At 52.1% G+C, this 23,010-nt stretch overlaps 3 long non-coding RNA genes across 4 annotated transcripts; all 3 read left to right on the plus strand.

The window, feature by feature from the left end:
• Window positions 1-5,551: 5,551 nt before the first annotated feature.
• On the plus strand, window positions 5,552-7,470 carry LOC135405620 (uncharacterized). Its single transcript, XR_010425864.1, has 5 exons — window positions 5,552-5,594; window positions 5,695-6,663; window positions 6,760-7,226; window positions 7,261-7,417; window positions 7,456-7,470. It is a non-coding gene; the product is annotated as an uncharacterized LOC135405620 (long non-coding RNA).
• Window positions 7,471-10,354: 2,884 nt separating this feature from the next.
• On the plus strand, window positions 10,355-12,072 carry LOC135405625 (uncharacterized). Of its 2 annotated transcripts, none has more exons than XR_010425878.1 (5): window positions 10,355-10,426; window positions 11,070-11,188; window positions 11,680-11,751; window positions 11,841-11,908; window positions 11,993-12,072. It is a non-coding gene; the product is annotated as an uncharacterized LOC135405625 (long non-coding RNA). The 2 variants fall into 2 exon arrangements; XR_010425886.1 differs by having other exon boundaries at window positions 11,680-11,732.
• On the plus strand, window positions 12,069-14,031 carry LOC135405638 (uncharacterized). The gene is made up of 3 exons (XR_010425898.1): window positions 12,069-13,261; window positions 13,439-13,622; window positions 13,733-14,031. It is a non-coding gene; the product is annotated as an uncharacterized LOC135405638 (long non-coding RNA).
• The last annotated feature ends 8,979 nt before the right edge of the window (window positions 14,032-23,010 follow it).

The raw sequence follows: 23,010 nt of genomic DNA on the forward strand, positions 1-23,010 counted from the left end.
GCGCTCCGCCCTCCCGCCTCGTTCCGCTCCGCTCCCCTCCCGTCCCCGTTCCCCCCTCCCCGCTCCCTTCCGCTCCCGCTCCCGCCGTGCCCTGGAGATGCTGTCGGAGCTGCGCCGCCGCCTTCCCCCCCCCCCAGGAAGCGACCCACGGCGCCAGATCCGACGGAGATCGTCCCCGGGTGAGCTGGGCGCGGCGGGTGGGCGCGGCCGCTCTTCTGCCTCTCCCGCGGCCATCGGCGACTGCAGGCAGGGGAAGCGACAGGCAAGTTTCTCGCCTCTGCGGAGAAACTTGCACCTGCGTGCCGCCGCAGGGCCGGGTTCGGATGTGCCCTGGCATTGCACACGCACCACACCCCCCGCGGGGAGGGTGTGCGCTGCCTCGGGGACCCTGTCTGTGCTGCCGGGAGAGAGAAATCCTTTGGGAAGCTGGGGTGGAAACAGCAACTCTGTGAACTGCTCAGCTTTTCCTAGGCAAGGGCAGGTTTTAGGGAAGTAAGGCCCGTACTCGCGAAAGGCGCCGCGGGTCTCGCCAAGGTGTGTGGGGGGGGGGCGGCTGCAGCGCTGCGCGCGGCTGCAGTGCCGCTCCCGGCCGTGTCCGCCAGGCGGCGACTGTGAGGCAGGGCCCGGCGCTCGGGGGCGCTCTCGCAAGCGACGCCCCCGGGAAAGCGGCGGGGTTTGGGCGCTGCCGGCCTTCCCCCGGAGCGCCCGGGCTGGCCCGGCGCCTGGCAAAACCTCTGAGGGAAAAGGCAAGCAACAGCTGCGCTTGTTCTGCCCTTTCTTTAGCCAGGGACTGGAACACGGACAAAATCGAGGGGCTCTTTGACCTGGGCAGGCTCCGAGCATTTTTCAGCCTTCCTTCGCAGGGCATTCTCACCCTCTGAAAAGCTGAAAGGCTTTAACAGCTGGAGACGCGCCTGCAGCTGTGCAAATTAATGTAGTTTCTTTTAGGAAAGGAAGGGGAAGTTTTCCTGTTGTGAGCCTAAATACCGAGTCTGCTCTGCTTTTTCCATCAGGTGACGAAGCTTATGGAAAAAAAGACCAAAGGCCTCAAGGTGAGTCCATTCTACCGAGTTCTGCTTTTCTGGGATCGGTTTGGGAAAATCACGTGGAATTCTAAAAAGCTTCTCTCCGTGTTTTCTAGTTGTTTTTTCAGCCTTGGTCTAAGTTTCATGTAGAAAAGGGCATAGAATTATTAGAACAGACAAACTAGGCTTTCTCGGGAGAGATGGAAGAAAAGTCTGCTGATTGCAGTTCTGCTTTTCTTGTCTTCCCTTCGACTTTCATTTTCTCTCCCCTGCTGTTCAAATAGGCAGCAATTAATTGCTCTGCTGAAGAGTTTGCTGTACTAAGTGTCTGTCAAATTGATGCCTTCAACTCAAGATAGCACCTGCTCCTTAGTTACAAAAAGTTCCTCACAGGAAATTTTCAGGCGTGCCCATAAATCTCCTCGCTGCTTGTTTGGGAGAACAGGGTTTTCTCGTCTGTAACAGAATAGTCGTGGCATTTGCTATGGAATGCTGGTGGCAATCTAGTCAGAAGAGGACTCTGTGCTTCACTAATTTTCCCTTTTTGCTGTTGGGGGTGACTTCTTCCCAGGGATGTTCTTCTTGACCCCCCGGGGCAAACGGAGGTGTCAGCGTCAGGAGCCATCCTAACTGAGGCCCCGGTAGGTAAGTGCTTTTTGTGTGACTGGACGGTGAAGCTGTCTGTGGGAATGACCTGGCTATTGCTCAGTGTAGTCCTAATTAAGGTGTCTTTTACTCCGTGTTCCCAGGCTCCCTCTTTCCCTTCGGTCGCCGTGGACACTGTGCCGGACGCCTCTGGCGGGACTAACCCCGGGTCTTTTATGTCCAGCGTGCTGTGCTGTGTGTGCCTGCAGGTCAGAAAAGCTGGCAGTGCAGTCCCTCTGCTTTGGTTGCTGTGTCTCTTTGGGAGTTCTTTCGGAGGGCAATGAGAGAGCGATTTGGTTTGAAGGGGACCTTTAAAGGGCACCCTGTCTTCCGTAGGCTGGGGCACCTTCCACTCTCATCCCCAGTTGGATGCTGCAAGTCCCATCCAGCCTGGCCTGGAACACTTGCAGGGATCCAGGGGCAGCCTCAGCTTCCCTGTGCGGTGTGCTCTAATAGCTCTCCACTGGCATCACGAAAAATGTTGTCAGCACCTTTTGTTCGACGATGGTAAGCGGGACCCGGGTGAAGATTGCCTTCTCTGAGGTGCAGAGGGAAATAATTCTCCTTTGAAGTCAAACGTATTGGGTTTTGCACGAGTCTCGTCTGCCTTCTGTTTGAATTGCTTTCTCTTCTCGGCAGTTATTTGAAATTAAACTTTTATTTTGTGTCTCCCCCTTCAGCATCCTGTCCAAGACAAAGCTACCTTTCTTTCCTCGTGGGAATGGACCGGCCGGGCTTTGGCAGTCTGGCCCCTCGAAAGACTAAAGTGACCTCTTGCAGAAGGGGAAGACTGAAGCAAGGGGTGCCAGGAAGAACTGGAGTTTCTGGAGAATAAAAGCTGGAAGCGTGCCCCCGAAAATCCCCAGCCCCGCGTGGTCAGTGGTCTGACTTGCACGGACCGGTGGCCTTGGCCAGGAGCGGTCCTGCCGGACTGTAATTTTAATTTCCTGCCCAGGCTGTAATTTTAATTTCCCTTGGATGCTTGGCAAAGCCCCTCTGGGGGAGCCCCGGTGCCTGGTATGAGCGGAGCGGGCTTCCAGGGAGGTATTCACCTGGTCAGCGTCAGGAACCATCCTCCCTGAAGCCTCGGTGAGTGCTTTTTGTGTGACTGGACAGTGAAGCTGTGTGAATGACCTGGCTAGTGCTCGGTGTAGTCCTAATTAAAGTGTCTTTTACTCTGTGTTCCCAGGCTCCCTCTTTCCCTTCGGTCGCCGTGGGTGTGCCGGACACCTCTGGCAGGACTAACCCTGTGGCTTTTATGTCCAACGTGCTGTGTGCCTGCAGGTAAGAAAAGCTGGGAGTGCAGTCCCTCTGCTTTGCTTGCTGTGTCTCTTGGGTAGTGATTTTGGAGGGGAATCCCAGAGCTATTTGGTTTGAAGGGGACCTTCAAAGGCCACCCTGCCTTCCGTGGGCAGGGACACCTTCCACTCTCATCCCCGGCTGGATGCTCCAAGTCCCATCCAGCCTGGCCTGGAACACTTGCAGGGATCCAGGGGCAGCCTCAGGTTCCCTGTGCAGTGTGCATTTAATAGCTCTCCACTGTCATCATGAAAAATTTTGTCAGCACGTTTTGTTGGACGATGGCAAGCAGGACCTGGGTGAAAATTGGGGTTCTCAGAGGTGCAGAGGGAAATAATTCTCCTTTGAAGTCCAATGTAATTCAGTTTTGCACGAGTCTTGTCTGCCTTATGTTTGAATTGCTTTCTCTTCCAGGAAGTTTTAAATTAAACTTTTATTTTGTGTCTCCCCCCCCAGTATCCTGTCCAAGACCAAGCTACCTTTCCTCGTGGGAATGGACTGGCCGGGCTTTGGCAGTCTGGCCCCTCGAAAGTCTTAAGTGACCTCTTCCAACAGGGGAAGACTGAAGCAAGCGGTGCCAGAAAGAACTGGAGTTTCTGGAGAATAAAAGCTGGAGGCGTGCCCCCGATAATCCTCACCCCGGGTGGTGAGTGGTCTGACTTGCACGGACCGGTGGCCTTGGCCAGGAGCGGTCCTGCCGGACTGTAATTTTAATTTCCTGCCCAGGCTGTAATTTTAATTTCCCTTGGATGCTTGGCAAAGCCCTTCTGGGGGAGCCCTAGTGCCTGGCATGAGCGGAGCGGGCTTCCAGGGAGGCAAGGAAAACCTCAGTTCTCTGTTGGACTTTGAGGGAAATATAGTTAACAAAGATGAGGAGAAGGCTGAGGTACTTAACACCTACTTTGCCTCAGTTTTTAGCAGTAAGACAGGTGGCCCTCAGGACAACTGGCCTCTAGAGCAGATAGACAGAGACAGAGACCTGAATAGCCCTCCTGTATTCCAGGAGGATGTAGTTAGCGACTTACTGAGCCAGCTGGATCCCAACAAGTCTATGGGACCAGACGGGATCCATCCCAGGGTGATGAGAGAGCTGGCAGAAGAGCTTGCCAAACCGCTCTCCATCATCTTCCAACAGTCCTGGCTCTCTGGGAAGGTCCCAAATGATTGGAGGTTGGCGAATGTCACCCCAATCCACAAAAAAGGCTGCAAGCAGGACCCTGGCAACTATAGGCCTGTCAGCCTGACCTCGGTGCCTGGCAGGGTTATGGAACAGATCATCCTGAGTGCAATCACACAGCACCTTCAGGATGGACAAGGGATTAGACCCAGCCAGCATGGGTTTAGGAGGGGCAGGTCCTGTCTGACCAACCTGATCTCTTTTTACGATCAGGTGACCCACCTGGTGGATGAGGGGAAGGCTGTGGATGTGGTCTATCTAGACTTCAGCAAGGCCTTTGACACTGTCTCCCATAATATACTCCTGGAAAAGCTGGTAGCCCATGGCTTGGACAAGTGTACCCTCTCCTGGATTAGGAACTGGCTGGAGGGTCGGGCCCAGAGAGTGCTGGTGAATGGAGCTGCATCCAGCTGGCGGCCGGTCACCAGTGGTGTTCCCCAGGGATCAGTGTTGGGCCCAGTCCTGTTTAACATCTTTATAGATGATTTAGATGAGGGGATTGAGTGTATCATCAGCAAATTTGCTGATGACACTAAATTGGGAGGGAGTGTCGACCTGCTGGAAGGCAGGAGGGCTCTGCAGAGGGATCTGGATAGACTTGAGAGATGGGCTGATTCCAATGGGATGAAGTTCAATAAAGCCAAGTGCCGGGTCCTGCACTTTGGCCACAACAACCCCATGCAACGCTACAGGCTGGGCACAGAGTGGCTGAAGAGCAGCCAGGCAGAAAGGGACCTGGGGGTACTAATTGACAGGAAGCTCAACATGAGCCAACAGTGTGCCCAGGTGGCCAAGAAGGCCAATGGGATCTTGTCCTGTATCAAAAATAGCGTGGCCAGCAGGAGCAGGGAAGTGATCCTTCCCCTGTACTCTGCGTTGGTGAGGCCACACCTTGAGTATTGTGTTCAGTTCTGGGCCCCTCAGTTCAGGAAGGATATTGAGGTGCTGGAGCGGGTCCAGAGAAGAGCAACAAGGCTGGTGAAGGGACTGGAGCATAAGTCCTATGGGGAGAGGCTGAGGGAGCTGGGGTTGTTTAGCCTGGAGAAGAGGAGGCTCAGAGGTGACCTCATCACCGTCTATAACTACCTGAAGGGAAGTTCTAGCCAGGTGGGGGTTGGTCTCTTCTCTCAGGCACTCAGCAATAGGACAAGGGGACACGGGCTTAAGCTCCGCCAGGGGAAATTTAAGTTGGATATCAGGAGAAAATTCTTTACAGAGAGAGTGATCAGGCATTGGAATGGGCTGCCCAGAGAGGTGGTGGATTCACCATCCCTGGAGATTTTTAAACGCAGATTGGACGTGGCACTGAGTGCCATGATCTAGGAAATGGACTGGATTTGGACCAAGGGTTGGACTCGATGATCTCGGAGGTCTTTTCCAACCCAATCGATTCTATGATTCTATGATTCACCTGGTCAGCGTCAGGAACCATCCTCCCTGAAGCCTCGGTGAGTGCTTTTTGTGTGACTGGACAGTGAAGCTGTGTGAATGACCTGGCTAGTGCTCGGTGTAGTCCTAATTAAAGTGTCTTTTACTCTGTGTTCCCAGGCTCCCTCTTTCCCTTCGGTCGCCGTGGGTGTGCCGGACACCTCTGGCAGGACTAACCCTGTGGTTTTTATGTCCAACGTGCTGTGTGCCTGCAGGTAAGAAAAGCTGGGAGTGCAGTCCCTCTGCTTTGCTTGCTGTGTCTCTTGGGTAGTGATTTTGGAGGGGAATCCCAGAGCTATTTGGTTTGAAGGGGATCTTCAAAGGCCACCCTGCCTTCCGTGGGCAGGGACACCTTCCACTCTCATCCCCGGCTGGATGCTCCAAGTCCCATCCAGCCTGGCCTGGAACACTTGCAGGGATCCAGGGGCAGCCTCAGGTTCCCTGTGCAGTGTGCATTTAATAGCTCTCCACTGTCATCATGAAAAATTTTGTCAGCACGTTTTGTTGGACGATGGCAAGCAGGACCTGGGTGAAAATTGGGGTTCTCAGAGGTGCAGAGGGAAATAATTCTCCTTTGAAGTCCAATGTAATCCAGTTTTGCACGAGTCTTGTCTGCCTTATGTTTGAATTGCTTTCTCTTCCAGGAAGTTTTAAATTAAACTTTTATTTTGTGTCTCCCCCCCAGTATCCTGTCCAAGACCAAGCTACCTTTCCTCGTGGGAATGGACTGGCCGGGCTTTGGCAGTCTGGCCCCTCGAAAGTCTTAAGTGACCTCTTCCAACAGGGGAAGACTGAAGCAAGCGGTGCCAGAAAGAACTGGAGTTTCTGGAGAATAAAAGCTGGAGGCGTGCCCCCGATAATCCTCGCCCCGGGTGGTGAGTGGTCTGACTTGCACGGACCGGTGGCCTTGGCCAGGAGCGGTCCTGCCGGACTGTAATTTTAATTTCCTGCCCAGGCTGTAATTTTAATTTCCCTTGGATGCTTGGCAAAGCCCTTCTGGGGGAGCCCTAGTGCCTGGCATGAGCGGAGCGGGCTTCCAGGGAGGCATTCACCTGGTCAGCGTCAGGAACCATCCTCCCTGAAGCCTCGGTGAGTGCTTTTTGTGTGACTGGACAGTGAAGCTGTGTGAATGACCTGGTGCTCGGTGTAGTCCTAATTAAAGTGTCTTTTACTCTGTGTTCCCAGGCTCCCTCTTTCCCTTCGGTTGCCGTGTGTGTGCCGGACACCTCTGGCAGGACTAACCCTTGACTTTTATGTCCAACGTGCTGTGCTGCGTGTGCCTGCAGGTAAGAAAAGCTGGGAGTGCAGTCCCTCTGCTTTGCTTGCTGTGTCTCTCATCAGGTTTTCCAGCCAAGAAGAACAAGGAGAGAGATGAGGGAATCGGGTTCCAATTCCTAATGATTTGGTGTGTGCAGGAATGATTTCTGTGTGTTTTCCAGTCCCTTTTGATTCCTGAGATGATTTTAAAATGATGGCTTTAGCAATCAACTAAATCGTAGATGTTGTTTTTGAGAGGAAATGATGCCAAATAAATGCCGAGTTTTGGGTCAGTTTTTGGGATGATTTGGGTCAGTTTTTGGGGTCAGTTTGGGGTCATTGTTTGGGGTGATTTGGGTCAGTTTTGGGTCAGCTTTTGGGATGATTGGGGTCAGGTTTTGGGTCAGCTTTTGGGATGATTGTGGTCAGGTTTTGGGGTCAGTTTTGGGTCAGCTTTTGGGGTGATTTGGGTCTGTTTTGGGTCAATTTTTGGGGAGCACTGGGTGTTACTGGGGGTTTTTTGGGAGCACTGGGTGTTTCCTGGGGAGCACTGGGTGTTACTGGGGGTTGTTGAGGAGCACTGGGTGTTACTGGGGTGCACTGGGGAGCACTGGTGTTACTGAGGGTTGTTGGGGTGCACTGGGAGAGCAAATGAAAAATAAAGAGAATAAAAAATAAACGAAATAAAAAAGGAAATATAAAAAACAAAAGAAAATTAAAAAAAAAGGGGCAAAAAAACTAAAAAGGAAATAAAATGAAAATGAAATAAAAGAGAAAAAAAAAAAAGAAAAAAAAAGAAACCCCTTCTTGGGCACCCCGTTTCCTCTCCTCCCCCCCCCCGAACCGTAAATTGCGGGGTCATCACCCCTAAAATGTGAGAAGGGGACCCCAAAATGTGGGTGAGGGAACCCCAGGGAGCCGAAAAAGTGGAGGGGGAGCCGCAGTAAGAAAGCGAAGCCGGGCGGTAGGGCGGCGGGGTGGGGGGGAAGCCAAGGTGGCGACGCCGGCGCGTGCGCAGTCGTTGGCAAGACGCCGGCGATCACGTGGTAAGCAAGGGCAGCCAGAAGCGGGACCGGCGACGCATGCGCAGTGGCTCTCGTGCCGGCGCAACGCTCCCTGCTCGAGTTAAGGGCCGGTTCCGGCGGCAGGGCGGGACTCGCGGTCTCCCGTCTGTCCCGGGGTGTGCATGGGGGGAATAACATGAAGATTTTTTGGGGGTGAAAGCGCAGAAATTAGCCAGGAGGGACGCTAATTTGGGTAAACTCGGTCACCGGAAGTAGAGAGCGACCGGAAGTCCTCCAAGGCCCCGGCGCGGAAGTTCGCCAAGCCCACAGTAAAGATGGCGCCGCCAGGACCGGAACGACCACACTATAGATGGCGGCCCCGGCCCGGAAGTTCGCTCCGACGCCACACTCAAGATGGCGCCGCCAGGACCGGAACTTAGCCGAGGCCACACTGAAGATGGCGGCGAGAGGCCCCCTCGCCTCAGAGAGGCGTTTATCCCGTTGCCTGACCTCGGCCGCGACCCGGACCCTCACCCCGCGCCCGCAGCGCCGTCTCGCCGCGCCGCTTCCCGCTGTGGGGACAGGGTGGGGCGCTCGGCGGCGCCGGGCGCGGGCGGCAGTTTCGTGGGCGGCGCTAGGCCGCGGCGCGCGGCGGAGCGTGAGGACCCCAGGCGCTCACGCCGCGCCGCCCGCTTGCCCCGTTCCGCTCCGCTCCGCTCCCGCCCCCGCTCCCGTCCCCGCCCCGCGGGGGGGGGATCCGTCCGAGATCATGATCAGCACCCTGGGGGACCCCGCTGGCAACGGGAAAGGTATCCCAGGAACCCCCCGGGAGGGAGCTGGGAGGCTGCTGCCCTTCGGCCCCTGATCACATGTGGATGTAGAAGTGACGGTGCTTAGGGAATGTTGATTGTATTTCCCTGACTTTAGCAACATGGTCATTAAAAAGAGAAAAATAACAAGTCTATGGAAATCCCCTGCACGTGGGAGTTTGCAGGCTCTGGATTAAACTTGGCTCTCTAATGTTAAAACTGTGGGCGAGGGACGGTGGCCGAGCAGGGCCAGCGGCGGTGCCGGACGGGGCCGGCCCGGGGGTCCCTTCCCCGCGGGGTCGCAGCCGCGGGACCCGCCCCCGCTCCGCGCGGCCCGTCCCGGCGCGCCCCGCCCGTCCTTGGGGGCTGCGGCCGCTCCCGGCGCTGCCGAGGCTGCCGGGAAGGGACCGGCCTGTGCTGGGGGCACGGGGGTTTGTTCCTTGTGTTCGAGGGCGGCAGCGGGAGCGGTGCTGCGGGGCAGGACGTGCCGGGTGACGGCGGGGCCCGGGGGCTGCAGCTCTCTGGCTTCCCGACTCGCTTTGTAGACATTTGCCACCTTCAGAGAAGGCACAAATCCCCGCAAAGCTGAGCAAGGGGTACGGGGAATGCAGCTGGGTGCAGCGAGCTGGGGCGGGGCTGTGACCAGGGGAGGGTGTGCGCAGTCCCCCAAAACCAGCCCAAAAGAACCCCAGAGCTCACAGCGAAGCGGAGCGGGCACCTGCCCCTCCCTCCTGCTCGCGCCGACCCCTCCCCCCGGCTCGCCCCGGCTCGCCCCGCCTCCTCTCCCCGCGCGCCCGCCTGTGGCTCCACCCGTCCTTCTCTCCCCTCCCATGCGGGACAGCCCCAGGTGTGGGCAGTGAGGCTGACAAAGAGGCGGGACAGCCCCAGGTGTGGGCAGTGAGGCTGACAAAGAGGCGGGACAGCCCCAGGTGTGGGCAGTGAGGGTGACAAGGGGCGGGCCGTGCTCGGTGGGGCCCTTTTTATAGGGAGCTTGTGGAGGGGAGCAGTCGATCCCAGGGAATCTCTCAAGCAGTGATGGTGAGAGCATCTCGCAGGGTCTGGGGGAAGCACCTGATGTACCCGGATTATCGCTCGAGGAAGGTGCCGAGGGATGAGCCCTGTTCCAGGAAGCAGCGCAGGAGAGGGGAGCAGCGCACGTGAACAGGTGGGAGAGTGTGGGGGTGCAGAGAAGATACAGCTCAGACTGGAGGAAGACCTTGGAAGTTTTTTTTATTGATACAAACGTGCAAAGCAGAGAGTGAGGTGGAATATAAACACTGTAGGTGCTCGGGCAGGTGAACCAGGACTTAGGAGAGGAAATCGCTTTCCTGAGCACCTAAGGTTCCAATTGCCTCTCTCAGGAGCAGTCGAGAGGAGTTTCTACTTTGGGGCTTGTCTCCAAAGGCAGGCACCTGAAACTGCTGTGGGAAGCTTACTGCCGTAACCAGACAGTAATTTCCCCTGATATTTTAGCTACTAAACCCAGTGAGTTTTATTTCCTCTGTGCAGAGCTCTCCACTCTCATTGTAAGGCCATTTCCCCCGGTCCTCACCGCAGGACAGCGGCTCTTTCCCGGTTCAAACCTCGGCACAGCCACCGAACTGGGCGCGGGTCCGTGGAAGCATTTCCTGATTCTCGTTATTACCTCACTCCACATCCCCCATCGCGAAGCACCCCGGGAGCTCAGCCCAGCACCGCGGGAGGGTCCCAGCAGCCCCGGGGCTCCTTGCGGCCCCCTCCGCGCCTCGTTCCGGTACCGCCAGGCTCACCCTTGTCCCGCAGGTAGGACGCGGCCACGCCGCGGCGCTCCAGCCCCCGCCGCCGCGCCGCTCCAGCCCGCGCCGCCGCGCCGCCCCAGCCCCCGCCGCCGCGCCGCTCCCACCATTCCGCTCCAGCCCCCGCCGCTCCAACTCCCGCTATTCTGCTCCAGTTCCTCCGCTCCAGCCCCTGCCCGAATCCAATACCAACCCTAAATCCAATACGAACTATAATACCTGCTCACGTTAGGAGTCCTTTTCTCCGTCAGGCTCTTTACCTATCCTGATTTTAAGTCAGAGATGCAAACCAGGTGCTGCTGCTCCCAGAGCCTTTATACCGTCTTGGATTGGGCTGCTCCCTTTCTCCCGGGGCCTCACAGGAAGGGAGGTGGGCACGGCCAGGGGTATATTAACCCCAGCCTTTGCCCAGGGAGGTCATTCAGCAGCCAGGCTTCAATGGGATAAGAGCTCTCCTGTTCTTTTATTGAATGGGACTTCTCAAGCTATTTCTGCTTTATTGAAGCATCAGCTTTGGCATCCAAAGAAGCAGAGCTATATATGGCAATGAAGAGGATTATACTCAAATGCAGGGTTTTTAAATTTAATAATTTTGTGTGCTGTGTTGGTAAGGTGCTTTTGTAATTTGTTATTTTTTTTCTTTTCCTTAGGAGCCTTCCATCTTTTGGGATCTCCCGATCATCTCAACTGCAGCTTGGCATTTTTTCACAAGTGTTATCTGGTCCTGAGGTGAAGCTACTCTGTGTTGAAGATGGCTACAGACACCCAGGTTTGCAAGTAGTCAGTGGGGGGTTACAGCCCAGAGATGGAGTGAGGGCTGGGGTGCCAGCTTAGGAATTGCCAGGGGTGTTTTGAAGGTAGTATGGGTGGAAAGCAGTGTCCAGGAGCCCCCTAAATGCCCGTGAAGGCATCCACTGACTTTTCAGATGTGCCACTTAAGTTTTCCTCTCATTTACCCAGATATTCCGTGTGATTACAACTGCAGTCTTTGGCTGCAGGCAGTGACCCTGGGTGGTTTGCCAAAAGAGAAGGGAGACTCTTTCAGCTCTCCCTATCTGTCTGGGTGACTTTGGTTAGGGTTTCTTTACCATGTCAGAAGGACAGGGTGTAAAGCAGAGTTGAACAGAAAAGAGGCCAGAGGAGCAGAGCAAGAACGTGGGTCATCACCTGACATCAGCACAAAGATGTGGCTTTTAGCTCCACATTTATTTGATGTGTTAAGGATTTTGTTGGTTTGGTTTGGTTTTTATTTGTTTTCAGATGCAGAGCCCTGGTCCCAGGAGGCTCTAGGCACCGGAGGGGAGGTGATTCGGGTGAGTACTGGTGAGCAAGGTGAGCATTGACTCCAGGACAGGACTAGATGGTCTTTTACAGGTGTTGTGGTGAATCTGTGCACGTGCTTTGTTTCTTGTGTTTTCCAGGGGTTCTGCCACCTTCTAACAGACAGTCCAATGCTTCAGGGACCCTGTCGGTAAGAGGTCCAGGAGAGGTAGGTAGGAGCTCCCACAGGAAAGCCATCCTTTCAGGCAGTATCTCAGTGTGTACATTTCCTTTTGGCTTTTTTACTTTGCAGAGAATGTGTGCAGCCTCAGAGGGCTGGAGCCACCTGCCAATTAGGTGTGATGGTCTTCAGCTGTCCTGGTGAGTAATCCCCCTAGTACTACGAGGCTCATCAATTAAGGCTTGACCTTTTCCAGTTGTGGGTGCCATCCGGCCTGCCTTTGGCAAAGAAGGAGCATTCAGGTTGAGTCAGGGAGGTAATGAGGAGGTCCTGGGGTCTCCCTTACTTTCAGAAACACCATGTAACTTTTTTTCTCACTCACCCAGGTACAGCAGATGGTGACGGCAGCAGCCTCCAACTCGGGTCAGAGCCAGTGGCCTGAGAACCTCTCAGCTCAGGGGAGGGTGAGTAGCCAATTGCGGGGTTATCACCCACGTGCTTCTGGACTCTTGCGTCAGTTTCGGTTTTCTTTCTCGTAGCGACCGAGTCAGGGATTGCACGACCCTGTGAGCCAGCCAGGCATCCTTCCTTTGCATCGAAGATGGATTCACATCCCCGACTATGGGAAAGATAAGTGGAGGACTCCCACCTGGAGAGGGGATGAGAGCTGGGTCCAGTTTTATGGTTAGGAGGGAGGGATTTTCAAATGAGCCCAGGGGAAAGGGTCTGCCCTAACAGGCCCTTGGCACACATAAGAGGAGCAGTTTACTTTTCATCAGCGGAGTAGGATGTGCAGGGCAGAGCCGTTCAGGTCTGTGTCATGTCCTTTGTCCAGTCTGTGTTTCGTGTCTTACACTTCATAATCACCGTGTCTTTGCTTTCTGCCCTCAAAGTTATTATCTGAGATGTCAAGGCATCATTCCTAGGGTCTTGAACCTTTGCACTGCCCAACCCAGTGCCCATACTATCCATTCTTTGGCTCGCTAGCTTGGACGTGCATCAGAATTGCATCTGAGAAGTGTCAGGTCAGGTGTCTTTTACAGCCTCCTTACAGGTTGTATCGGTGGCTGTGCCGTGCAGTCATCCCTTGTCATCCCACCTAGGACTTGTGAGAATCTAAGAAGATTCTGAACATAGCATTGTCTCCCATCCATCTTAGCAATTTTGAAGGCAGTTCTTGTCCCAGGCCATTCTGTTAGAGTGTGTTTTCAGGCTCCTCAGAGCCTCCTCCGTTCAGTCTCGCCATATCCTCCATCTTCTCGTGCGGTAGCACATCCATTTTGGCGTCGTTCCTTTCTCAGAGTTCTCTCTCCTCGTTGCACCACAGCACTTGTCTGGAAATGTGTCCTTGGAGTTTGTGTTGGGCCTGGAACTGCTCTGCCCTGCAGTGTAGACTTGGGGGTAGGTGGAGTAGAAAGGAGACTTTCCATTTACCCTGTGATAGGCTCAGCCACTCAGGGCAGCAGTTCTCCGGTCCTCCTGGAGGCAGCCCCTGCCTGCAGCGTGTGTGCAGTCACAAGAGCAGGCTTGTCCAGGGCCAATGGGAGCGGTACGGCAGGGCCCTTAAAGTTAGGTCAGTGTTTGTTTGTGCAGGCTGTCTTTGGACCCCAGAGGGCTTGTCTAAGGAGAAATTAGAATTGCACAGCAGTTAATGTTGCCCTGTCTATATGGCTGACTTTGCTAACTCATTTCTTTGCAGCATCAGAGAGGCTGGATGTAAAGCAGAGATGAACAGAGGAGGCTGGAGGAGCACAGTCAGAAGGTGGGTCCTCATGTGAGGTCAGAGCCAAGACATGACTTTTGGCCCTACGTTTACTTGATCATTTGGATGGTTTGTTGGTTTGGTTTTGGTTTTTTGGGGTTTTTTTTAAGATGCAGAGCCCTCAGCCCAGCAGACGATAGGCACCAGAGGGAAGGTGAGCCCAGTGAGCAAGGTGAGCAGTGACTGCAGGACAAAACTAGCTGCTCTTTTGGAGGCGGTGTATTTGTGGTGAATCTGTGTACATACTTGTTTTTTTGTTTTACAGGTAGTGCACTGACTTCTAACGTACAGTCCAATGTGACAGGGACCCTGCCTGTAAGAGGTCACGGTCAAGGGGTGTCAGACAGAAACTGCCATGGGAGCAGCAAACTCTTGGACAGTATCTAACTACTCACACTTGCCTCTGGGTTTTTTTGCAGGAGATGTAGGCAGCCTCAGATGGCCGAAGCCAACTCACAGTGAGGTGACGGACACAGTTTGGTTCTCTGGAGCTGTCCTTGTAGGTAATCTCCGAGTATTGAAAAGATCAGCAATGAAGCACTGAGCTTTTTGGATTGCAGGTGCCATTCAGCTAACCTTTGGGAGCCGATGAGCATTGGAGGTGAGTCGGGGAGGCAGCAGGAGGAGCAGGAATCCACAGCAGCTGTAGAGATGCCGTCTAATTTTGTCTCTCTCTTGCTCATGTATCCCAGGAGATGACAGCACATTGTCCAAGTCTGGTCAGAGTCAGCAACCCGAGGACCTGACTCGGTGACAGTGAGTAGTGGGATCATGGGGGCTGGGGCCACGTGCCACACTACACAGATATGGTGTCTGGTTTTCTTTCTCGCAGTTGACTCCGAGTAGTCTGACGATGGCAGGTGGCAGGAACCTCTGAGGCAGCCCAGGTGCCCCTCCTCTGCATCAAAGATGGCTTCGCATCCCCGGCTATTGGAAAGATAAGTGCAGGGCAAAGACCCAGAGAGGGGTTGGGAGTGGGAGCAAGTCTGTGCCTGGCCTGGAGGGATTTTTGAAATGAGTCCGGTGAAAGGGGTATCCTGTGACAGGTTATTTGGATGCATCAAAGGAAGGGCTTACTTTTTATCATTGGATTCCCGTGTGCCGGGCAGAGCAGTTGCGGTCTGTGTCACGTCCTTTGTCTCGTCCATGTTTTGTGTCCTTCATCTCTTAATTGTGTCCCATGGTGTGTGTGGTCACAGGTGTGGAGTGTCTCACTTGGGGTCAGCCTGGACCTGCTCTGCCCTGCTGCGTGGATCAGTGGGTAGATGGAATATGGCTGGGAGTGTGACGTCAACATGTCAGTTCCCTTAGACAGTGGAGCTGATGGCTGTCCAGTGTTTGAGCAGGATGGTCTTGCGATGCCCTGCTTGGGTGTATAGACTCCTGGCTAGGTAGAGTAGGAACCAGTGTCTAGGGTTTAGAGGTTTTTGGCTTTCGTTGTGAGCAATCCCTATGTGTTTGAGAGCTGAGTGTTTGAGCATTTGCCCATTTCATTTGCAGGGTCGGTCTTGGGAGCAGCTGAAGAGAGAGGAGCCATGTAGGTAAGTTGGGGAGGCAGCAGGAGGAGCGGGGATCCACTGCAGCTTTAGAGATGCCCTCTAATTTTGTCTCTCTCTCGCTCGTGTGTCCCAGGAGATGACAGCACATTGTCCAAGTCTGGTCAGAGTCAGTGACCCGAGGACCTGACTCGGTGACAGTGAGTAGAGGGATCCTGGGGGCTGGGGCCAAGTGCCACACTCCTCAGATACGGTGTCTGGTTTTCTTTCTCGCAGTTGACTCCGAGTAGTCTGACGATGGCAGGAACCTCTGAGGCAGCCCAGGTGCCCCTCCTCTGCATCAAAGATGGCTTCGCATCCCCAGCTCTCGGAAAGATAAGTGCAGGGCAAAGACCCAGAGAGGGGTTGGGAGTGGGTGCAAGTCTGTGCCTGGCCTGGAGGGATTTTTGAAATGAGTCCGGTGCAAGGGGTATCCTGTGACAGGTTATTTGGACGCATCAAAGGAAGGGCTTACTTTTTATCATGGGATTCCCGTGTGCTGGGCAGAGCAGTTCTGGTCTGTGTCACGTCCTTTGTCTCGTCCATGTTTTGTGTCCTTCGTCTCTTAATTGTGTCACGTGGTGTGTGTGGTCACAGGTGTGGAGTGTCTCACTTGGGGTCAGCCTGGAACTGCTCTGCCCTGCTGCGTGGATCAGTGGGTAGATTGAATATTGCTCAGAGTCTCACATCAACATGTCAGTTCCCTTAGACAGTGGAGCCGATGGCTGTCCAGTCTGTGAGCAGGATGGTCTTGCGATGCCCTGCTTGGGTGTATAGAGTCCCGACTGGGTAGGGTAGGAACCAGTGTCTAGGGTTTAGAGGTTTTTGGCTTTCGTTGTGAGCAATCCCTAAATGTTTGAGAGCTGAGTGTTTGAGCTTTTGCCCATTTCATTTGCAGGGTCGGTCTTGGGAGCAGCTGAAGAGAGAGGAGCCTTGTAGGTGAGCTGGGGAGGCAGCAGGAGGAGCGGGGATCCACTGCGACTTTAGAGATGCCCTCTAATTTTGTCTCTCGCTCACTCAGGTATCCCAGAAGATGACAGCACGTTGTCCAAGTCTGGTCAGTGACGCTAGGACCTGCCTCGGTGACAGTGAGTAGTGGGATCCTGGGGGCTGGGGCCACGTGCCACACTACTCAGATATGGTGTCTGGTTTTCTTTCTCGCAGCTGACTCCTAGTAATCTGACGATGACAGGAACCTCTGAGGCAGCCCAGGTGCCCCTCCTCTGCATCAAAGCTGGATTGGCATCCCCTGCTCTCGGAAAGATAAGTGCAGGGCAAAGACCCAGAGAGGGGTTGGGAGTGGGTGCAAGTCTGTGCCTCGCCTGGAGGGATTTTTGAAATTATTCTGGTGCAGGGGGTATCCTGTGACAGGTTATTTGGACGCATCAAAGGAAGGGCTTACTTTTTATCATGGGATTCACGTTTTGCCGGGCAGAGCAGTTCTGGTGTGTGTCATGTCCTTTGTCTCGTGGTGTTCTGTGTCCCATGGTGTGTGTGGTCACAGGTGTGGGGTGTCTCACTTGGGGTCAGCCTGGAACTGCTCTGCCCTGCTGCGTGGATCAGTGGGTAGATTAAATATGGCTCCGAGTCTCAGGTGAACATGTCAGTTCCCTTAGACAGTGGAGCTGATGGCTGTCCAGTGTGTGAGCAGGATGGTCTTGCGATGCCCTGCTTGGGTGTATAGAGTCCCGACTGGGTAGAGTAGGAACCAGTGTCTAGGGTTTAGAGGTTTTTGGCTTTCGTTGTGAGCAATCCCTACATGTTTGAAAGTTGAGAGTTTGAGCATTTGCCCATTTCATTTGCAGGGTCGGTCTTGGGAGCAGCTGAAGAGAGAGGAGCCTTGTAGGTGAGTTGGGGCGGCAGCAGGAGGAGCGGGGATCCACTGCAGCTTTAGAGATGCCTTCTAAGTTTGTGTCTCCCTCACTCAGGTATCCCGGAACGTGACATCCACAGTGTCCAACTCCGGTCAGGGCCTGGGTGCTGGTGAGTAGGGGGATCGCTGGGGTTTGAGCCCCATGCCACACAACTCACGTATTGCTAGTGGTTTTCTTTCTCGCAGTTGGCTCCTAGTAGTCTGACGATGGCAGGAACCTCTGAGCCAGCCCAGGTGCTCCTCCTCTGCATCAAAGCTGGATTGGCATCCCCGGCTCTCGGAAAGATAAGTGCAGGGCCAAGACCCAGGGAGTGGTTGGGAGTGGGTGCAAGTCTGTGCCTGGCCTGGAGGGATTTTTGCAATTATTCTGGTGCAGGGGGTATCCTGTGACAGGTTATTTGGACGCATCAAAGGAAGGGCTTACTTTTTATCATTGGATTCCTGTGTGCAGGGCAGAGCGGTTCTGGTGTGTGTCACATCCTTTCTGTCGTGCGTGTTTTGTGTCACATGGTGTGTTTTGTCACAGGTGTGGGGTGTCTCACTTGGGGTCAGCCTGGACCTGCTCTGCCCTTCTCTGTGGATCAGTGGGTAGATACAATATTGCTCAGAGTCTCACATCAACATGTCAGTTCCCTTAGACAGTGGAGCCGATGGCTGTCCAGTGTGTGAGCAGGATGGTCTTGCGATGCCCTGCTTGGGTGTATAGACTCCTGGCTAGGTAGAGTAGGAACCAGTGTCTAGGGTTTAGAGGTTTTTGGCTTTCCTTGTGAGCAATCCCTACGTGTTTGAGAGCTGAGTGTTTGAGCATTTGCCCATTTCATTTGCAGGGTCGGTCTTGGGAGCAGCTGAAGAGAGAGGAGGCTTGTAGGTGAGTTGGGGGGGCAGCAGGAGGAGCGGGGATCCCCTGCAGCTTTAGAGATGCCCTCTAATTTTGTCTCTCGCTCACTCAGGTATCCCAGAAGATGACAGCACGTTGTCCAAGTCTGGTCAGTGACGCGAGGACCTGCCTCGGTGACAGTGAGTAGTGGGATCCTGGGGGCTGGGGCCACGTGCCACACTACTCAGATATGGTGTCTGGTTTTCTTTCTCGCAGCTGACTCCTAGTAATCTGACGATGACAGGAACCTCTGAGGCAGCCCAGGTGCCCCTCCTCTGCATCAAAGCTGGACTGGCATCCCCTGCTCTCGGAAAGATAAGTGCAGGGCAAAGACCCAGAGAGGGGTTGGGAGTGGGTGCAAGTCTGTGCCTGGCCTGGAGGGATTTTTGCAATTATTCTGGTGCAGGGGGTATCCTGTGACAGGTTATTTGGACGCATCAAAGGAAGGGCTTACTTTTTATCATGGGATTCACGTTTTGCCGGGCAGAGCAGTTCTGGTGTGGGTCATGTCCTTTGTCTCTTGGTGTTTTGTGTCCCATGGTGTGTGTGGTCACAGGTGTGGGGTGTCTCACTTGGGGTCAGCCTGGACCTGCTCTGCCCTGCTGCGTGGATCAGTGGGTAGATGGAATATGGCTCGGAGTGTGACGTCAACATGTCAGTTCCCTTAGACAGTGGAGCTGATGGCTGTCCAGTGTGTGAGCAGGATGGTCTTGCGATGCCCTGCTTGGGTGTATAGAGTCCCGACTGGGTAGAGTAGGAACCAGTGTCTAGGGTTTAGAGGTTTTTGGCTTTCGTTGTGAGCAATCCCTAAATGTTTGAGAGCTGAGTGTTTGAGCTTTTGCCCATTTCATTTGTAGGGGCGGTCTTGGGAGCAGCTGAAGAGAGAGGAGCCTTGTAGGTAAGTTGGGGAGGCAGCAGGAGGAGCGGGGATCCACTGCAGCTTTAGAGATGCCTTCTAAGTTTGTGTCTCCCTCACTCAGGTATCCCGGAACGTGACATCCACAGTGTCCAACTCCGGTCAGGGCCTGGGTGCTGGTGAGTAGGGGGATCACTGGGGTTTGAGCCCCATGCCACACAACTCACGTATTGCTTGTGGTTTTCTTTCTCGCAGCTGACTCCTAGTAGTCTGACGATGGCAGGAACCTCTGAGCCAGCCCAGGTGCCCCTCCTCTGCATCAAAGCTGGATTGGCATCCCCAGCTCTCGGAAAGATAAGTGCAGGGCCAAGACCCAGGGAGTGGTTGGGAGTGGGTGCAAGTCTGTGCCTGGCCTGGAGGGATTTTTGCAATTATTCTGGTGCAGGGGGTATCCTGTGACAGGTTATTTGGACGCATCAAAGGAAGGGCTTACTTTTTATCATTGGATTCCTGTGTGCAGGGCAGAGCGGTTCTGGTGTGTGTCACACCTTTTTCTCGTGCGTGTTCTGTGTCCCATGGTGTGTGTTGTCACAGGTGTGGGGTGTCTCACTTGGGGTCAGCCTGGACCTGCTCTGCCCTGCTGCGTGGATCAGTGGGTAGATGGAATATGGCTCGGAGTGTGACGTCAACCTGTCAGTTCCCTTAGACAGTGGAGCCGATGGCTGTCCAGTGTGTGAGCAGGATGGTCTTGCGATGCCCTGCTTGGGTGTATAGAGTCCCGACTGGGTAGAGTAGGAACCAGTGTCTAGGGTTTAGAGGTTTTTGGCTTTCGTTGTGAGCAATCCCTAAATGTTTGAGAGCTGAGTGTTTGAGCATTTGCCCATTTCATTTGCAGAGGCAGTCTTGGGAGCAGCTGAAGAGAGAGGAGCCTTGTAGGTGAGTTGGGGAGGCAGCAGGAGGAGCAGGGATCCACTGCAGCTTTAGAGATGCCTTCTAAGTTTGTGTCTCCCTCACTCAGGTATCCCGGAACGTGACATCCACAGTGTCCGCCTCCGGTCAGGGCCTGGGTGCTGGTGAGTAGGGGGATCACTGGGGTTTGAGCCCCATGCCACACAACTCACGTATTGCTTGTGGTTTTCTTTCTCGCAGTTGACTGCTAGTAGTCTGACGATGGCAGGAACCTCTGAGCCAGCCCAGGTGCTCCTCCTCTGCATCAAAGCTGGATTGGCATCCTCGGCTCTCGGAAAGATAAGTGCAGGGCAAAGACCCAGAGAGGGGTTGGGAGTGGGTGCAAGTCTGTGCCTGGCCTGGAGGGATTTTTGCAATTATTCTGGTGCAGGGGGTATCCTGTGACAGTTATTTGGACGCGTCAAAGGGAGGGCTTACTTTTTATCATGGGATTTACGTTTGCAGGGCAGAGCAGTTCTGATGTGGGTCATGTCCTTTCTCTCGTGGTGTTTTGTGTCCCATGGTGTGTGTGGTCACAGGTGTGGGGTGTCTCACTTGGGGTCAGCCTGGACCTGCTCTGCCCTTCTCCGTGGATCAGTGGGTAGATGGAATATGGCTCCGAGTCTCAGGTGAACATGTCAGTTCCCTTAGACAGTGGAGCCGATGGCTGTCCAGTCTGTGAGCAGGATGGTCTTGCAATGCCCTGCTTGGGTGTATAGAATCCCGGCTAGGTAGAGTAGGATCCAGTGTCTAGGGTTTAGAGGTTTTTGGCTTTCGTTGTGAGCAATCCCTAAATGTTTGAGAGCTGAGTGTTTGAGCATTTGCCCATTTCATTTGCAGGGTCGGTCTTGGGAGCAGCTGAAGAGAGAGGAGCCTTGTAGGTGAGTTGGGGAGGCAGCAGGAGGAGCGGGGATCCACTGCAGCCTTCTAAGTTTGTGTCTCCCTCACTCAGGTATCCCGGAACGTGACATCTACAGTGTCCCACTCCAGTTAGAGCCTGGGTGCTGGTGAGTAGGGGGATCACTGGGGATTGAGCCCCATGCCACATAACACACGTATTATGCGCTTCTCCTGATTTCAATTTTTTTAGGCTCCTCTCTTTATTTTAATTTTTTTTAGTCTCTTCTCCTGATTTTAATTCTCTTAGGCTCTTCTCCTGATTTTAATTTTTTTAGGCTCTTCTCCTGATTTTATTTCTCTTAGGCTCTTCTTCTGATTTTATTTCTCTTAGTCTCTCCTCCTGATTTTAATTTGTTTAGGCTTTTTTCCTGATTTTAATTTTTTTAGGCTCTTCTGATTTTATTTACTCTTAGGCTTATCTCTTGATTTTAATATTTTAGACTCTTCTCCTGATTTTAATTTTTTTAGGTTCTTCTCCTGATTTTATTTTTTATAGGCTCTTCTCTTTCTTTTAATTTTTTTATGCTCCTCTCCTGATTTTAATTCTCTTAGGCTCTTCTCCTGATTTTAATTCTCTTAGGCTCTTCTCCTGATTTTAATTCTTTTAGGTTCCTTTCCTGATTTTAATTCTCTTAGGCTTTTCTCCTGATTTTAATTTTTTTAGACTCTTTTCCTGATTTTAATTATCTTAGGCTCTTCTCCGGATTTTAATTTTCATAGACTCTTCTCCTGATTTTAATTGTTTTAGGCTCCTCTCCTGATTTTAATTTTCTTAGGCTCTTCTTCTGATTTTAATTTTTTTTATGCTCTTCTCCTGATTTTAGTTTTTTTAGGCTCTTCTCCTGATTTTAATTTTCTTAGGCTCTTCTCCTGATTTTAATTTTCTTAGGCTCCTCTCCTGATTTTAATTTTTTTTGGCTCTTCTCCTGATTTTTATTTTTTGAGGCTTTTCTCCTGATTTTAATTTTTTTAGGCTCTTTTCCTTCTTTTAATTTTCTTAGGCTTATCTCCTGGTTTTATTTCTCTTAGGCTTATCTCCTGATTTTAATTTTTTTAGACTCTTCTCCTGATTGTAATTTTTTTAGGCTCTCTTCCTGATTTTAATTTTTTTATGCTCTTTTCCTGATTTCAATAGTCTTAGGCTCTTCTCCTGATTTTAATTCTCTTATGCTCTTGTCCTGTTTTAAATTCTCTTATGCTCTTGTCCTGATTTAAATTCTCTTAGGCTGTTCTCCTGATTTTAATTCTTTTAGACTCTTCTCCTGATTTTAATTTTTTTTAGGCTCTTCTCCTGATTTAAATGCTCTTAGGCTCTTCTCCTGATTTTAATTTTTTTAGACTCTTCTCCTGATTTTAATTTTTTTAGCCTCTTCTCCAGATTTTATTTTTTATGCTCCTCTCCGGATTTTAATTCTCTTAAGCTCTTCTCCTGATTTTAATTGTCTTAGGCTCCTCTCCTGATTTTAATTGTCTTAGGCTCCTCTCCTGATTTTAATTTTTTTAGGCTCTTCTCCTGATTTTAATTTTTTTAGGCTCTTCTCCTGATTTTAATTTTTTTAGGCTCTTCTCCTGATTTTAATTTTTTTATGCTCTTCTCCTGATTTTAATTTTTTTATGCTCTTCTCCTGATTTTAATTTTTTATGCTCTTCTCCTGATTTTAATTCTCTTAGGCTCTTCTCCTGATTTTAATTCTCTTAGGCTGTTCTCCTGATTTTAATTTTTTTAGGCTCTTCTCCTGATTTTAATGCTCTTAGGCTCTTCTCCTGATTTTAATTTTTTTAGGCTCTTCTCCTGGTTTTATTTCTCTTAGGCTCTTCTCCTGATTTTATTTCTCTTAGACTCTTCTCCTGATTGTAATTTTTTTAGACTCTTCTCCTGATTTTAATTTGTTTTAGGCTCTCTTCCTGATTTTAATACTCTTAAACTCTTCTCCTGATTTTAATTTTTTAGGCTCTTCTCCTGATTTTTATTTTTTTAGGCTCCTCTCCTGATTTTAATTTTTTTTAAGCTCTTCTACTGATTTTAGTTTTTTTAGGCTCTTCTCCTGATTTTAATTTTTTAGGCTCTTTTCCTGATTTTATTTCTCTTAAGCTCTTCTCCTGATTTTATTTCTCTCAGGCTGTTCTCCTGATTTTAATTCTCTTAGGCTCTTCTCCTGATTTTAATTCTCTTAGGCTCTTCTCCTGATTTTAATTCTCTTAGGCTTTTCTCCTGATTTTAATTTTTTTAGGCTCCTCTCCTGATTTTAGTTTTCTTAGGCTCCTCTCCTGATTTTATTTCTCTTAGGCTCTTCTATTGATTTTTATTTTTTTAGGCTCTTTTCCTGATTTTAATTCTCCTAGGCTCTTCTCCTGATTTTTATTTTTTTAGGCTCTTCTCCTGATTGTAATTTTTTTGG

The sequence above is a fragment of the Pseudopipra pipra genome, chromosome 1, assembly GCF_036250125.1.
Source record: "Pseudopipra pipra isolate bDixPip1 chromosome 1, bDixPip1.hap1, whole genome shotgun sequence".
NCBI lineage: Eukaryota > Metazoa > Chordata > Aves > Passeriformes > Pipridae > Pseudopipra > Pseudopipra pipra.